This window comes from Cavia porcellus, unplaced genomic scaffold (assembly GCF_034190915.1).
Source record: "Cavia porcellus strain 051 isolate PalLab524CR breed Dunkin Hartley unplaced genomic scaffold, mCavPor4.1 scaffold_7, whole genome shotgun sequence".
In the NCBI taxonomy this organism is placed as follows: Eukaryota; Metazoa; Chordata; class Mammalia; order Rodentia; family Caviidae; genus Cavia; species Cavia porcellus.
Window position 1 is genome coordinate 73,642,629 of NW_026947490.1, and position 18,031 is coordinate 73,660,659.

The following is an 18,031-nucleotide window of genomic DNA, read 5'->3' on the forward strand; positions in this document are numbered from 1 at the left end:
CCGGTCAGGGTCTCAGACATTTGACAAGTGAATGTGACACTCTGGGAGGTCTGTCATCTGCAGGAGGAGGGCAGCCCCAGGCCCAGGCCTCGGACAAACACATGCAGGGTGCCCAGCAGGGTGTCGGATAGAAAACTGGTATTGGAGGAAAAGCTGAGGTCTAGACAGGGTGTGGCGTTTGAGGAACACTTTGGGTGAAAGCTCATTCTCTGGTTCCCTTCCTGTCTGCACAGCATGCTAACTCAGGGAAGCTGGGTGCTGGTGTCAGGACTTGCTCTGGATTATTGTTCTGACTTTTCCGTAAGACGAAAATCAGTCTTCTTTTTCTAAAGGGCAGGGGTGGCATAATTCTAAATCGTTTGCCCAACTTAGAATCTGAAAGTCACACTCCTGAGTTCCTAGGGCCACAACAGGAAGTAAACGTTGCTCAAGGACTGATGTGACTCATCAGAGCCCAAATCTAAACTCCCACCATGTGCGTTAGGCAGTGCCTGCTCCCATCAGGAGCTGCCTGGAGCCTCAGACCCTGCCCTGCTGGGACGAAGCTATGATACCTCCATGAAACTCCCGAGCTGATTCAGGTGAGCGTGTTTTAACTCTTTGAGAAAATTTGCTAGGGAATAATCTGTTAATTTAAAAAAAAATCTGTTAACTAAAAAAAAAAAAAAAATACCTTTAAAACATGACTTTAATTTGTTTGCACATTTTCAGCATGGCAGAGTGTAACTGAGGCAAGGTGCCACCTGGTGTGAGGTGAAGGGAGTAGCCAGCCCTGCCAGGCTGAGAGCTACTGTATGTAGTCTGGGTACAGGATGACTTTGGGCTGGGCCATCCAGTGCTCCAGTGTCTCTGCCACCCTGCACACAGTGCAGCACCCTGGCTTCTAACTCTACACACGCTAGTGGCCCCTGACCCAGCCGTGCTGTCTCTCTGCAGTGAAGAGCCTGGAGGCAGCTGTCATTCATGTCAGCCCCATCCTCTTGTCCTCAGGGTGCTGGACACTGCTGACCACATCCCCAGGAAAGGGCGGAAAGGTTTCTTCTCTTCCTCCTGCATATGTGAAGGTACTCGCCCTATGTCTCTTCCCCTTGACCTCCCTTTTCTCAGAGGTCCCTAACCCTGGGTCACACCCTCACGTGACCAGCATCCCTACCTGATCTGGTATCTCTATTCATCTTGTTGGGATGGCCTGTGTCCTCTCTGGCCTGCACTTCCCTGGGTGTCCCCATCACTTGGGAAGCTATAGCTGGGGCTGATTTTTCCTTTTGCCTCTTCAGGGCCCTGAGCAGCACCACATCCCACATCCCACATCCCACATTCCACATCCTCTTAGTGTCCACACTACATCCTGGGCTACTGCAATGGGCACCTTGATCTCTGCAAGGCCCAGCTGGAGCTGAGGAAATGTCAGCCCCATCGCTCACCCACCAAGCCTCTGAAAACACAGAGGCCAGAGCAGAAGGCTGCATGGACAGGAGGCTCTCTTGGGAGCAGAGGCACTACTGGCCCCAGACCGCTGTGCAATGACTCTTCCCATCTGAGGTCTTCATCGTGGAACCAGGACCTGCGCAAGCCCCAGACACACCCTTCATTGGTCTTGCAGAGGAGCAGCTCGGCTCTGACCCCTTTCCTACATGCATCCCTTCTGCCCTCACAGTGGGCCTGTGGGCTGAGCCCAGTCCTCCAGGCGCCTGGAGGGTGTGGCAAAGACGCCTGGTCCCCAGTACGGTCCCCAGCTGTACACAGTTTTGGACAAAAACGGGGCTTGTCCTACATGTCCCCTGGAAGGCACCCGCAGGGCAGCAGGGCAGCACCCTGGCTGTCCTATCCTACCCAGTGGGAGGTGCTGGCCCTTGTCCTGAATGGAGGACATGAGCGCCCCCACAGGGATGAGTGGCAGGAAGCAGCTCCTTGTTTCTGTGGCTCTTGCCAGCAGCCATGAAGGTGCCAACTTCTGCGTCTTGCTTCTGGAATGGAATGTTTTAATTGAGATATTTAGTTAAGATAAACAAGAATTCTCATAATGTCTCTTTTGCTGGAAAATTAGGAGATCGAAAGCCTTGGAGAACAACATGAGTGAAATTGCAAAACTGAAACAGACCCTAGCAGGAACAGGGGCGGATATGACAGGGCAGGCTTGCCGGGAAGGCAGACTTGGGGCAGGCAGGACTCCTGGCAGGGAAGGAGGAGGGTGGAGCTTGCGTGCCTGGTCTGAGGGAGGCTGTGGAGTGAGGAGAGGGATCCAGGGGAGGAGAAGGCCAGGAAGGCACCCTCACCCCAAGCGATGCGGAACTCTCCCAACAAGGGAGTACAGGCGCCATCGCCCTGGAGTGTGTGCCAGCTGCCAGGGACTCAGGAGAAAGCCCACATGTCCCAGTGTGTCTCAAGGAGGGTCAGGATGCTCAGAAAAGAGACCATCACTTCCCTTACTACCTACCAATAGTCACCAGTAAGTATTGTATTAGAATATTGTTTTCCTTTAATGTAGGGTTATTTTGAGCATCTGCAAGTGCCTGCCAAATTAGCACACCTGGAGGTTATTTCGGCATTTCTTTGCTGTTACAGATTATTCAGCGTGACCTGGAGGAGGCTGTCGGGAAGCTTGAAGGAAGCTGACGAATGAACATAATCACAGTGGCTCTGCAAAAGAAGCTTCGGGTGCCTTTGAGTTACACCCAGTTTGCAAAATTCCTGCATGGCAGGTCACGTACCTCTCCTTCCTCACAGTCCACAGCACGAAACACGAGTGTCTCTTTGCATGGGGTCAGCATGGAGCTCGGGTGCCAATGCCTGCCTCTCCATGAGCTACCTTCAGATGACCTGAGAGTCCCCTGGCACCCAAAACACAACACAATGGTCGCAGAAGCAGGTCAGGTTTAGACAGTGGGCTTCCAATTAGGTATCCCTAAAGTAATGTGGAGGCATGTTATGTGAAAACAATTCCTTATTTTAATATATATATATTCAGTCCCCAAGTTAAATGCAGTATTGCTTAAAATTTGTTTATGAGTTGGGTGATTTTCTTACATTTACTTTGAAAGCAAACAAAACTGAGTACAATACCTGCTGAGGGGGAAAACCACGACTTATTAGAGATCATCTGTAAATGAACTGAATAACAGTACTATTACAGCAGATAAATTTAAGTGAATTGTTCATTCCTGAAGACTTGCTTCCATTTGTCAATGGAATGTTGCAATCCATCCCAAGAGAAGCAGTGTCTTTGAGAAGAATCCAGAAGGGAGAGGCCCGGCTGTGTGACCTCAGCCAGAGCTACTGATGAGACTGAGTCTCTGCCGACTGGACTGAGACACAATGAAGTTAGGCCACCCTTGGCCCTGTATGCTTTATGGTCTTCGTATCTTGTCTCTCAAATTGGAAATTGAGGTCCCGCTCCCAGTGTGGCATAAGGGCCGGCCAGACTGCACAGGGCTAAGGGTAATTTGGGATTCCAGGCTGTGAGGGGCTGGCCTCGGGGGCTGGAGGTACAAAGAGGTGAGAGGGTGACTTCGGGGTCATCTTGAAGGAAGCATCAAGGTGCTGCAGGGCCATGCTCCTGGGAGTAGGTTCAGAGTCCAGGGAATAGAGGTCCTGTGTTGATACCTGAGCGCTGCACGCAGAGCGAAGCCTGATGAACACGAGCACAGCTTTGGAGAAAAGCCAGATGGAGTCAGGGTTGCCGATGCCTGGTGTGAGCTGAGCCTGCACAGGGAATCCATGGGTGTGGCTGGGTGACCTGAGGTCCCCTGAGCAGCTGACTCAGTGGTTCTCACAGGACAGAATCTCCCAGCTCCTGGCAGTCTGCAGAGTGGGTAGGGCCCCCGCGTGTGAAATTCGGGTAACAGGTTGACTATTTGGCCGGGTTCCCTGGCAGTGCAGAGCCGTGCAGCTGACAGTAGGAGGCCTGGTAGTGGCCAGGAGCAGCAGGGACACCCAGGCACTCACTGGCTTCTGAATTTTGCTTGAGTCCTGTAGGACTGAGGACACCTGTTCCTTTATGAGCCCAGCCTGCACAGCTCTGCCTTATTCAAGGGCAAGGCAGGAGGAGCTCCCGGACTGGGTGGGATGGCTCAGCTCGCAGGCCCTGGGTGCCTGGCGACAAGCCCCCGCCTGCAGCCTGCCCATGAGCATTCCTGAAGGGGGAGGTCCCTGGCGGAGCGGCCTTTCTTCTCTGCTTTATCCTGGGTACTCGTTCTAAATTGGGAATGACAGGAGAGGAAAAAATAACCCATGGCAGGGGCCCAGGGCAGCCTGAGCACTTGCCAGGCCTCCTCAATCCAGCTTACACCCTCCACTGGGTTCACCTCTGGAAGGCACAGAGCCCGGGAGGGGACATGATCTCAGGCCACAGTTCCCTGCTACGACATGCAGGCCCTCCTGCCCCAGTTACACTTGGTTCCTGGTCGGTATTGTGGGTGAAAGCGTGTGGCACCCTTTGATAGTTCCCCCACCCTTTGATGCTGACTTGAGGGCTGTGCCCTGACTCCCATGGGAGTCCTTCCTAATTCTGGATGTGGCACCCACTGGAGGGGGAGGAGCAGTGTCACACTGTGCAGCTCTTCTGACTTTCCAGATGTCTGTCCCCACTAGGCCGTGGGTGCTGAGAGCCATTGCCATTGTGCAAACAGGATCTGGGCCTGGGTGGTGGAATGGGGTCATGATCACCTCTCAGGATCCATGAGGCCCAGGTCTCTCTGGCTCCTGTTCCCTAGAGCAGCCAGGCATGAGCTGTGTCTGTCTTGGAACCTCCTCATGGATGTGCTCCTGGTGCACTTTACAGAGCCATATGCCCCATAAAGTTCCTGTGGGCCACAGAGAGCCTGAAGATCCGGTTTTCCTGTCCTGATCTCAGGATGAAGTTCTGGGAGGGCAGCTGTGGGCCTGAGAAATGACAGCTGCAGTGACGTGGAAGAGCTGGCCGCCACACAGTCAGCGTGGGTTCCGCTTCACGTAGCTGGTATGAGATGTGACCTGCTGATAGCCACAGCAGAAACATTGAGGAATGAGGACTCTGCCCCAAGAGACCCCATCCTGCTTTTCAGAGCCTGGTGCTCCAGATGGATTTCTAATTCCAGAAGATCCTGAGGATGACAGAGCCGCACATGCTCGATGAGGACCCTTGAAAGAAGTGTTCCTGGCTTCTGCTATTGTTGTTTAGAGATGAAAAACCCAGCAACACTACAACACATTTTCAAATGCAGAGCCCAAGCCCTGGTCAGCAGCTATGGCCTCTGCTGGGCTTCTAACCCTGCACAGGGAGAGCTACATGCTGATGCCTTCACACAGAGCTGGGCATAGGCTACTGCTCTCCCTGCCAGCCAGCCATGCAGAGGACAATTCTAGGGGCCCCCAGGGGCTTGTATAAATATTTACAGAGCTACTCGGGCTACTATGCCATTGCTACATCACAAAACGAGCATGAAAATGGGCTGGCAAGTGCTGAAAATTAGCGTCTGAGGCTCTGGAGTTTGGAGTCTGATGGAGAAGTCTTGCCATCTCCCCGGCCAGTGGCAGGGAGGAGCGGAACCTGGACCTGGAGGGGAATAGGGTGGAGCCAACTTCCTAGTCTTAGTAGGGATTAGAAGTCAGTGCATGAGCGCTGTCCTGATGTTAAGGAGGGAAGCAAGGCATGAGAGTGCTGTGAGCCATCCTACCTGATGATCTTGTCAGGAGAACTGTATCTTCAGTGGGGCTTCCTTGCCAAGTCTGAGAACAGACCAGAAGGTAACAGAGGGGAGGGAACCACAGAGCCTCCTGGTTGCAGGTGGGGGCTCCAGAGGCCACTGGGAGGAGTTGTAGAGATGTCTACTTTCAGATACCACATACAACTCTGAACACTCTTGCCCACCTTCCCCAGGTTTCTGTGGCCAGGGCCTGCTTCTGTAGAGCCCACAGCTCTGTTCCCGAGAGATACATTGCTGCCCGTGACCCTGTTTGTCTCCCTGGGAGCTCTGGATGGTGCAGAGCAGGACACTACCAACTCTAGAAATTCCTATCTTATTGTCAATGGGAGAGGGTGTTGGTACTGGAGAGGCCACCGCAGCAGAGGCAGAAGATCCACAGGGCAGCCCCGAGGGCGGTCAGTAGAGAGGTTATCTTTGTCCAGCCACCCCAGAACCTCCACTAAGACCAGGGTTCTTCCTGGAGCTGAGGTTTCCCTTCTGCTTCTTGGCCTGCAGGGTCCAGCTCAGACCCCCCTGGGCCACTTTTAAGACTATGCCAGGTCTTGGTCTGAGCTAAAATAGTTTCTTTTTTGTGGTCTAGAGACAAGTCACTTGAAAATACTACTCAGTTCCAGTCTGAAATTGTCACTGGAGCCTAAAGGGCTGGCCTCGCCCTGGAGGCTGGATTGGGGCTGCACTCCTCCCGGATACCATCAAGTGACCACAGCCCTGTCAGGGGGTTCTTCCTGGAGAGCTGAGTCCTTCTACAGTCTCCTGGGCTGAAGGTCACTTTGAGGGTTGGCACATGTGCTTTGCTAACCATCAAGGAGCAGTTGCGTACCCTTTCCTGTCCCTCACTATGTCACTTCCTGCCTGCTTTGAGATGGAGGCCTGAGGTCCAGGTGGACTGGAGGGAAGACGCCGCTCTCACAGCCTCCTTTGCCACCTCCATTTTTGTCTGGCTCTCCATCTCCTCATCTTCCCCATCTGAAGATCTTCAGGCAGAGGCTGTGCCTTTGGAGCAGTGTCCTCAGGGGCCCCACCTGCCCACTTCTGAAATCTGTCTGCACAGGGAAACCCAGGCTCTGCAATCTGCTGTGTTTCAAGCGTGTGTAGACAGGGTGCATTTCGGAGCACATTGTGATGTGCATCTGGCGATCAGGTTTCCAGCTGTACGGCCTGGGGGTGCTCCTCGCACTTTCTGGGCCTCTGTCCTCAAGTGGGCAAGGACATACCAAATCTTCCCTGCTACATGGTAGGAGTGGACATTCATGACGGATGTGGGCCAACCTGCAGTTGGCAGGAGTCGTGGGTGGGTGAGTGGGACTGGGGCACGGGGCAGTCTGCAGTCTGGCCTTGGGTGAGCTGGAGGCAATATCCTCTCGAGGCCGTGACCTGTCCTGTGCTCACCTTCTCCACATGTCGTGTGCACCACGCACACACCTGACACGCCCCTGCCCCCACTAAGCATGCACACACCTGGTGCCTCACCTGAGCCAGCAGGCTCAGGGGCAGGTGTTTGGCGCCCCAGCTACAGTGGAATTTGCTCTGCAGAGGTGACTCAGCGTCCAAGCTCGTGGAGCCCAGGGTGCTGAGGACAGAGGCGGGGCCAGGCTGCCCGGGCAGGTTCTTCTTGGCCCAGGCTTTCAGCAGGAATGTGCCGCTAGGCACTATCAGAGGCCTTTGCACTAGAAACCAACCCTGAGGCTGCTTTGTAGTCTGTGCGGAGGTCACATGGATGGGTGGTACCCGCAGGCTTGGCTCCGTGGCCTGCAGGAGCTATCCCTGCTCCCACCCTCTCTGTCTTTTGCATTCTCCCAGCCATCACTGCCTGACTGTGGGGTCACAGGTGTCCAGCCTGAGAGGATACAACGTCAGGAAAGAAAAAATATTCCTGACATCTGCTACTGAGTATATAGCACCGGAATGGGGGAAACCTATGCAGAGACCTCAGTAGCCACTGTCCTGTTTATTCCAGCACACGGCAGGGCACCTGGAGCACTGGGTAGGATGTTTCTGATGTGGCCCATGCAGTTTTCAGCAGGTTCAGAAAGACAGAGCTAAGTTGGAGTCTGTGCATTATCATCACTGCTCCCTGCAACGCTAAAAGAGAGGGGGACCTCAGCCCTTACTCCACACCTACCTGCACTCTGGGATCTTAGACCTCTCGGGCAGTGGGCTTTCCCTGGGTAGAGTTCCCTGGATCTCTGTTCTGGCTTCTTCCTCACCCCTGGAGGTCTCACTGCATCCTATGCAGGATGTCCCCAGGGCAGGCAGCCTTGTGCTTTGTAGTGAGCTGCTGTAAGGGAATGCCCAGCCCCAGGAGGACACATATGCTCCTCACCCTCTCTTTCCACTGCCTGCTGCCTTGGTTGACCATGCCTTTATTAGTGCAGAGAACATGTTATCTCAAGTCAGGTACAGAGGCTGAAATTCTCAACACTTAACGTATGCACGTATTTATACAGAAAGCCAGACACATTTTTCTTCTTTAAGTTTGTAATTGTCATTTGATACCTGTACATATTTTAAGGGTACAGTGATAATTTTATACATGTATACTATGCATCAAGTCAGGGCAATGAACATTTCTGGTTCTTGGAGCCTGCATCATTTTTGAGCCACTTCTGGATGGGTAGCTCTTAGGACCATGGGCCGCTGCCCTGAGCTCTCAGGCCCCTACCCACTGTAGTCCTTCTGTGGGCTGACTGTCTGTCAGGCAGTGTCTGATGTCGTCAGTACACCGAAGCCAGAAGCCAGCTATTTGCCTGGAGGTGCCAGGGGAGACTGGTGGTTTTTTGCTAATCAACTGAGCAGGCTCCTTGGCCATGGTCTTTCTAATGACACAGTAACATTTTGTGTACAACTCACAGTTAGCAAAGCAGACACATGTGCATTTTGTTATTGTTCCCACATCCTAGTAGACGGTGTGATTCTTAGTCCTGCTATGCAGTTGTGGAAATGAAGCTCAGAAATTACTCAAAATCATAGCCACTTGGCTATTAGGAGTCTCATTGTGTCACACTGATACCAAACGAACTCCCTCAGCACTAGCCAGGGGCCTTCAGAGCTCAGGATTTATATATTTTCATTTTTTAAAATTGTAAAATGCACATAATGTATAATTTGCCACCTTCGCCATTTGTAAGTGTGCAGTTTAGTGGCATTAGGTGCATTCTTACCACGTGAACCTTAGCACGCTCCATCTCCAAAACTTGTTTCTCCAAAGCTGTTTCATCATGATCAGAAAATGACACATTTGAGAGGCAGCGGGGGTCCTGCCTTGAGGAGGTGCCCTGTGCCTGCCTAAGTTACCTGTACTGATACAATGCTTGAGCTCCTCGGAAACCAGAGAAATACGAAGAATATTTGAAGAAAAAAATGGTTTCCTGTTCCTCTCGGATTCTTGATTCTCTGAGAAAACCAAGAGGAGCCTATGGGCCTTAGTGCTCTGGACCCGGCAGTGACATTTGTATGGTGCCGAGCAAAAGCAGCTAAATGAGGTTTTGTGTGATCTCTGAGGAAATTTCCTAAAAATCCCAAATTAGTCAGTGGAAACTGGCTGCCACTTTAGGGATTGGTGAGATTTCTTTTGGCAAAATTTCTCAAATGTCCATACTCGGTAATGAGCTTGCTGGAAACAGCGGCCAAGCAATCTAATGGTGCTTCACATCTGCTGAGCAGGCCAGGCCTATAATGACATGTTCAAGACTTTTTAATTTTAGATCCAACACCTGACCGACATGGTTTTCAGGACAAGATCTCGCACCATGGCTAACACTTACAGTGCATCTTTCTGCTGTAGACATTGAAGGCACTAGTGTGCTGTCTTGGTTACTTTTCTCATTGCTGAAACAAAATACCCAACACCCGAAGTTAAAGAAGGAAAGGTTTATTTGGCTCACGGGTTTTAGAGATTCCAAATCATAGCCAACTGGCTCCAAGGCAGGGTGGCATGGTTGATCAGCATCAAAGAGGAGAAACAGTCCTCGGGAAGCAGGCAGATGGGAGTGCATTAGCCTTCTTCCTGCCCCTCATATTTTATGCAGGCTATCCGCCTTAGGGTAGGTGTAACACTCACATTGCTTATCGCTAGCCAGAACTATAATGATAACAAGCCAATCTGTGGCCTGATTTCGTAATCACACACCCTTAATCCCAGAACCACACACTCTAGATTCAGCTACCTCTGAAAAGTCCAGCACATTCTTAGTCTCCACAAACACAGGACAAACATTCTTGGCAATGCCTAAGCGCATGTGACTGTGCCCAAAGCCTGTATTTCTTCTCACAAGACAGAAAAGAGAGGTAGATTTCCTTCCCCATAGGATCTAAAGGTGAACAATTCATGTTCTCCGTAGGGTATAGAGTAGATTAATCCAGACTTCAACAGCTACTGAGATGGGTAGATTTATTGTTCACAGGATCTGAAGACCTATATCCATCCTTCTGCATAGAAACTGTATAGATGAGTTCATTGTTCTACACACGGTCTGAGATAGGAGAGCCCATTCTTCCCCAATGGTTTCTAAGGTAGGAGAATCTACTTTTACTCATAGGATCTGATTTGGAAGGTCTACTTTTTCTCATAACCAATATGGCAGAAAGTCCAATCTTTGCCTCAGATCTGGCACAGAAAACCCATTTTCTGTGGGTGAAGGAGAATCCATCATCTCCATAAGATCTGAAGTAGGAAATTATATTAATCCCACAGGGTCTCATGGCAAGCCTACCATACATTCATTCATATACTGTCTGAGATTAGACAGTTCACTCTCTCCCCCAGGTACTAGGTAATAGAAATTATTATTTCTCACAAGAACTGACTCTTGAGGAAGGAGAGTTCACAATTCCCCACAGTATCTAAAGTAGGAGATTGTACTACATGAATTTGAGGCAGGAAGTGCTTTCTTCACCACAAATACTGAGGTAGGAGAATCCATTATTCCAAACATGATGTGGGGGAGTATAGTTCATTCTTTTCCAAAAAGTATGAGGTAGAAGAGACTATTTTTCTTGATAGGATCTGAGGTGTAAAATCCATTCTTACTTACTGACTCTGATGTCAAAGAGCCCATTTCTTCAGATAAGTACTGACGTAGGATAATGCATTCTTTTTTCAAGATCTGGACAATAGAGTTCATCTTCTTCGCAGACGCTGAGGTAGAAGACTCCGTTCCTTTCCATAATAGGTTAGCCAGGAAAGGATGCATCACTCTGACACATTCTGAAGTAAGAGAATCCTTTCTTTTTCACAGGTGTTGAGGTAGCATACTGCACACTTCCAAAAAGACACTTAATAGAATTCATTTTTTGCACAGTATCTTATAAAGAAGAGTCTATTTTTCTCTACTCTATCTGAGGAAGAAGGGTCTGTACTTCCACACAGAATGTAAGGTAAGATAGTCTGTTTTCCTTTTTTTTTTTTTTTTTTTTTTTTTTTTTTGTGTTTTTCCTTTTTATCGGTACCAGGGATCGAACTCACGACTGCCTGCTTGCAAGGCAGGTGCTTATGCCTCTGAGCTAAATCCCCAGCCCCTGATAGTCTGTTTTCCTTAATAGTCTGATGTCTGTGAATCCATTGTGTTGCATAGCATATGAGTTCTTCCCCATCAAGTACTGACCTAAGGAAACCCATTGTTCTCCACAGATATTGGAGGTAAAAGGGTGTATTGTTCATCACCAGGTGCTGAGATATGAGATTCCATTCTTCTAAACTGGGAATGATGAGGAAAATTCCATTCTTTTCCACAAGATCTAGTTAGAAGATGCCAATCTTCCTCACAGGGACTGAGGTAGTAAACACCATTCTTCCCAATACGTATTTTGGTAGGAGGATTCAGTCTTTCTCACAGAATCTGAGATAAGAGAATTTACTTATCTTTGCAGCACTGTGGTAAGAGAGTCCATTATTACTTATAGGTGCTGGAGAAATAGGCCATAGTCTGAAGTATGAGATTTCACATTTCCTCAGAGGTATTTTGGTAGGAGAGTCCATTAATTGCTATATGATGTGAGATAGTAGAATGCTTTCTTTTTCACTGATTTGAGGCAGGGGACCCTATATTTCCCCACAAATCTGAACTAGCAGACCCTATTTTTCTCCAAATGTACTGTGGTTGGACAATCTGTTCTTCTCAAAAGCTCCAGTGTAGAAGAGTCTATTTCTACCAAGAGTCTGATGCAGGCCAGTTTACCCATAGAGTCCATTCTTCCTCATGTACAATATATGACAGTAATTCTCACCCTTAGGATCTCCCATAGAGAATTTACTCTTCTCCGTATGATCTGGGGTAGTGCACACCATTGTTCTCAAGGGTAGTGCTGTCATAGAATCAGTTCATTCAAAAGCTCTGAAGTAGGAAAATTCATGTTTCTCCAGAGGAGCTGTTGTAGGACTTTCTGCCACGCAGATACTGGGGAATGAGACTCTATTCTTTAATAAAAAATTGGAGAGTACATTTTACTCATGATTACTGATGTATGAAAGTCCATTCTTCTTCACATGATCTGAGGTAAAAGGGTTTATTTTCTCCATAGGATTGGACGTAGGAAAGTATTCTCTCCTTCACTGTAATTACAATAGAGTATATATTCTTTCCCACAAGGGGTATGTTAAAAGAGTCTATTACTCTTCTCAAGATCAAAGTGGGGGAGTCCATTAATCAGCAAAATACCTAAGGTCATAGAATCCATTAGTTTCACATGATTTGAGTTAGGATCGTCCTCCATTTCTGGGGGTGGGAGAGGGAGTGTTCCTCCACAGCATCCGAGGTCGCAAATTCATTCCTCCTGCAGGTAGACTCTACTCTTCCCCACAGGATCTGAAGTTTTAGAGACCACTGTCGATATTGATACTAAGGTAGGGAACCCATTCTTAGAACAAAATCTGAAGTAATAAAGTCCATCTTTCTTTTCAGGATCTGTTGGAACAGATTCCATTCTTCCACCTTGCTAATAAAGCAGGAATTGTCACTCTGTATCAAAGGTCCTTGATAGATACTCATTCTTCTTTATATGTACTGTTAAGATCTTTTTCAAAGGATCTGGGATATCAGAGTCTATTCTTCATCATAGCTGAAATATTAGAGTCCTTTTTTTTTCCCTCAGAGACAATGAAGTAGCAGGATCCATTTTTCTCCACAAGATCTGACCTCATTTCTCCCTCTGGACTAGAAGTCCACTTTTTCATCATAAGTGCCAGGGTAGGAAAATCCAGCTTTCTGCAGAAAATCTTGAGGTAGAAAATTCCATCCTCTGCTATAGGATCTGAGGGAGGGGAATGCATTTTTCTATACTGGTAATGAGGTAAAGAGTCCACTCCTTCTTACAGAGTCAAATGTTAAGTTTCCATTCTTTCTCAAAGAGACCAAGGTAGGAGAATATACCCTAAAGATATGGAGGTAAAAAATATATATTTTATCCACTGAATATAATGTAAGAAATTCCATTGTTCCCCAGAATTACTGAGGTCAGAGAATCCAGTTTCCTCAAAAAGATTTGAGGTAGGAGAGTCCATTCTTTTCCATGAGATCTGATGTAGGAGAGGCCATTTCTCCCCTTAAGATCTGAGATAGAGATATTCATTCTGAGTAGAATAATCCATCTTTCTCTAGGTGTACTAAGGCTGGAGAGTCCATTATTCTTTGCAAGACCTGAGTCAGATAATTCACACTTCCTTACAAAATCTAAAGTAGTTTAATCCTTTTTTCCCCCCAGAATATTAAGTAGGCTTGTTCATTCTTATGTACAGTGTCTGAAGTACTGAAGAGGTAAGAGATCTCTAGAACTTTCCTATACATTCTTATCCACAGAATCTAAGACTGAAGAGTGAATTCTCCCTCTGAGTTGCTTAGGTAGTAAAATCCATTATTACTCGCAGACACCAAGAACATGGTGTCCATTCTTCTGTACAGGAACTCAGTTTTGGAAGAGCATTCTTTCCACAGATACAAAGGTAGTAAGGCCCATTCCTCTCACAGATCTGAGGTGAGAGAGTTCAGTCTTCTTCATATAACTGTCAAAGAAGAGTCCATTTTTACCCCTTAGAATCTGAGACAGAAGGATCCATTCATTTGAATAGAATCTAAGGTAAAATCTAGGGTTCCCCATAGAATCTGAAGTATGTGAGCCCATTCTTCTCCACAGATTCTGAGGTATGAAAAGCCATTTCTCTTCACTAGATCTAATGTGGCATAGTCTGTTCTTCCCTTTGGGTAATGTGATAGATTACTTCTTCTCCACAGGATCTGTTATAAGAAAGTCTATTCTTCTTCCTTATGATTTCTGAGATACCAAGATCCATTCCTTCCCCTAGTTTTGGGGGTAGGTGAGTCTGTTATTCCCATAATACCTCAGGTTGAAGAGTTAACTCTTTCGCACATTTACTGAAGTAAAATAGCAAATCGTTTATCACAGGTGCTGATTTAGAAGAAGCCATTCTTCTTTAAGTGTCTGCAGGAAAGTCCATTCCTCCTCATCAGAACTAAGATGAGAGAGTCTATTCTTCACAGGATCTGAGACAAGAACTCATTAAATCCACTTTTTTCCACAAGTACTCAGGGAAGATAGTCTATTGTACCCTATGTCTTGACCTAAGTGTATCCCTCCTTTCCCACAGCATCTGAGGTGATAGAACTCATTCTTCTCCACAAGATTTGAGGTTAAGTTGTACCTTCTTCCCAAAAGTATTTGAAATAGGAAAATCTACTTTTTTCATGAATTTTCAGGTATGGGGGTCATTATTTCTCCACAGGACCTCAAATGAGAGATTATTATTCTTCACAGGATCTGAGGTGAAGAATCCATTCTTTCTCCATCATGTCTAAGATGAATACATTCTTTCTCCCATAAATGCTGGGGTTGGAAAACTCATTTCTTTTATAGGTTCTGAAATAGAAGATTTAAGTCTTAACCACTGGAGCTAATGGTGGAGAATTCATTTTCCTTAGAGGTATCTAGATAAGAAATTCATTTTCTCCATGGGATCTCAGTGAAGAGAGCCCTTTGTTCCTCAGAGGTACTTAGGTCTATGATTCTATTTTGAGGTGGGACAGTCCATCCTCTCCACAGGGTCTGAGGTAAGAGAGGCCATTCTTCTCAACAGAAACTGAGGTTGGAAAATCCATTCTTCTCAGTGGAATTCACAAAGGAGGGTTCTTTCTTCTGCATTGGTACTAATAGACAGGACAGTCTATTCCTACCTACCGGTAGTCAATAAAATACTTTCAAACAATTTGAAATAGGAGAGTTCATTCTTCACTATAGCTCCTAAGGTAGAACATTTCATTCTTCTCTACAGATTCTGAGGTAAGAAACACTCTTTTTCTCTAGACCAAAACAGGTCAGTAAATCTGTAGTGTCACTGTGACCCAGGAAGGTTATGCTTCAGGATGTGCCATCATTTCCTGTGAGTGCCACTAGATGTGCTAACTTGCCATGACCCATGTGGCACTTGAGATTCTTGGGGTGAAGGACTATAAGAGGATGAGAAAATAAAGAGACAAAGCTGGGGTCAGTGGAGCCCTTATCTTCCTGATGGGAGGAAAGACACTGGCCCCTCACTGCAGGAGTCTTATTTATACCTTTTAGCAATTTAATGTCACATGACACCCTGTTGTCCTAGCAACACACTGTTTGGATTGTCTTGGGGCTAGGTGTTCTCTGGGCTCAAGCAGCTTCATGTGCTTGCCACTGGCCCTCCTTGTTCTTGGGATAGTCATGCTCCAGCCTTGCATGTGTGATCAATTTCTAGCTTCAATGGCTCCCAACACTGCCTGTCCTTGGACATAGATTGATATCATCACCATGGTCACAGGGTCCTCTTCATGACTGAGCCACTTGGCTCATTTCCCTGGGTAATAGCCTGGCTCCTAGGGGAAGAAACCAGGTATCAATATTTTCCATCACAGAGTTAATCCTGTGCTTTCTCTCCTTAGTCCACATCCTTATGCAGAGGTGGAGAGTGCTCTCGCAAAAGGCCAAGCATGCAATCGTAGGTAAAATGGAGTCTTAGCCACATTGTCATCACTGGGACAAATATTCAACATTGGAAAGTTAAAGGAGGAAAGATTTATTTGGGGTCATGGTTTCAGTCCGTGGTTGGCTGGCTCCAAGCCAGAAACAGCACACAGGAAGTGCTTGAGCAGAGAAAAACTGCACATGCTTGGGCAGCCAGGAAGCAGAGATAGATCAGGCCATCGGTGACCTGCGTCTTCCCACTGCTCCTCATGTTCCAGCAGCACATTCAGCTACAAACTCATCGGTGGATTTAATCCATGGATGACTATAGAACCCCCTTGACCCATTCGCTTTCCACATACATGAGGCGTTTGGCTATCACTTTAGATCTAAACTGTAACAAATGGTGTGCAAAGATCCAAGAAGTCCCTGCCTCCAAACAAGGCCGAGACTCCACATTATCCCTCAGATTGTTCTGTTGTTCCATGGGGGCTGCACATGCACTGTGCTTGGCCATAGGATTGATGAAAGGAGTGGGTTCCTCAGGGTGGAAGCACTGAGCAGAGCGTGGACTTTCACGCTTCTGCTGTTTCCTGCTGCTGTGACCACCAGCGGGCTTTCCAGGCAGAGATTCCTCAGTCAGTCTGGCCTGCTGTGGGGAGGACTGCTGCTGACCACAGCAAAGGGCCGCGGGAGCATTCAACTCTGTGACTGTTGTCCACAGAGGTCTTGGTGTTGTTTCCTAGCAAGCGTAACGCAGCCCACCCTGACTGAGACAATCCACTCTCCGGAGAGCCCAATTTCTAGGCTGCATAGCTTGTACAAGTCTTCCCTTCAATCCATATAAATGTGTGGACAGCAGCACAGGGTACACAGTCCTGCACTGCGAGAGAACTAAACCCGCATAAATCAACCTCCCCACTGAATGCAGGGTTACACGAGCCACACAGAAAGGATTAGCTCTCCAAAACGCAGACTCTGATTCCAGGAGAGTAAATGTGGACATTCAAACACTACAACCCCTTGATATTATTTTTGAAAGGAACAATACTGTTTCCCTTCCTTAATGTGTAGGGGCAGGCTAGAGGGGTATAAAAAATCCGGGGCCAAACGCAGTTGGCTAACACTGCAAAATCATCACAGTTTATTTGTAGCTGATGATTATAAGATCATCACATGCTTATCATGTACCTTGTGCTTGAAAAAGTTGCACCCTATTGCATTCTTATGAAAGCATTACTTACTTTTATTGTATGCTGACCTTGTCCTCTTCCAGGAAAGGAAAGCTATGACCCTGACTGGCTTAGTCCACACCAACCAATCAATCAGTTTGCCACTATCAGTATGGGCATATCCCATGCTCATTGGGATGTGCCAGCTGTTAAGAAGCTTTTCTTCTGCCTCCTCTGCTTTTGCCACACTTTGAATAAACTTTTGCTTTGTGTCATACCAGTCTTGACTCCCCTATTTCTTACTACAACCCTGCTTTTACATTCTTTACCAGAGTGAGGGCAAGGACCCCCCCAAAAGGCAGAGAGTCATTACAGGGGATGTCTAGCCTGCCCTCTCAGAGACTCTTTGCCAGATGTAACACATGTAAGCAGGAATTCCAGGAAAAAAAAAAGAATTTTTAGTTGCTAGAGCCAGTAAAAGCTGACCTAGGATTATTCTTCCCAATTCTTTGTGAATTTCCAGTTTGCTCAGTTTTTCTGAGAGTGACTCTTTTCAAATTGATGGTGAAATCAAAACTATCTTTATTCACACTCAACAAGATATGAAGTTTCCAGCTTTTAGTGTTGAAGAACATAAAACATCCAAGCTTCGAAAGTTGGCAAAGAGCTCCTGAAAAGTCACTTTTGTGCTCAACTTCATGGGAGTGTCCCTGGGAAGACAGAATTCAAGGTGTGCATCTGCTATGATGGACATTAGCAGGTAGTTTTGAACTGCCCAGACTAAAGAACTAGCCCAGAGTGATGACTTAGTGGGTGGTGACAGTGCTGGTGACTTGATTTGGCTGAGATTTGTCCAAATAACTACTTGCATCTATCCAATTATCTACCATCTATCTATTTAAATATCTATCTATCATCTCGCTATTTTCTATAGTCTATCTAAAACTTCCAGTAGAAAAATTATAGAGGAACCAAGAAATGGGTAGAACTGAAATAGATGAATGAATTCTCCTTTTTATCTTAGTCACCTTTACCAGCTCCTTGGTAGTTGGGAGAAAAGGACAGTCCTGCAGGTGCAGGTTAGAACTGACTGTCAGAGGGGCTTCTGATTCCCCAGTGTGATAGAATCTGAGCACTTCTGCCGCAGGAAAGAGGGCCTGAGGCTCCACCTCAGTGCACTGGGTCTAGTGTGACACCAGAAGCCAGTCTACCTCCCCACATGCCATGTCCCTCTGC

The 18,031-nt window shown here is 47.4% G+C and overlaps 1 long non-coding RNA gene across 1 annotated transcript; it reads left to right on the forward strand.

Annotated features, from left to right (window-relative positions):
• The first annotated feature begins 308 nt into the window (after positions 1 to 308).
• Positions 309 to 3,156, forward strand: LOC106026916 (uncharacterized). Its single transcript, XR_010048548.1, has 4 exons — positions 309 to 581; positions 991 to 1,064; positions 1,278 to 2,449; positions 2,566 to 3,156. It is a non-coding gene; the product is annotated as an uncharacterized LOC106026916 (long non-coding RNA).
• The last annotated feature ends 14,875 nt before the right edge of the window (positions 3,157 to 18,031 follow it).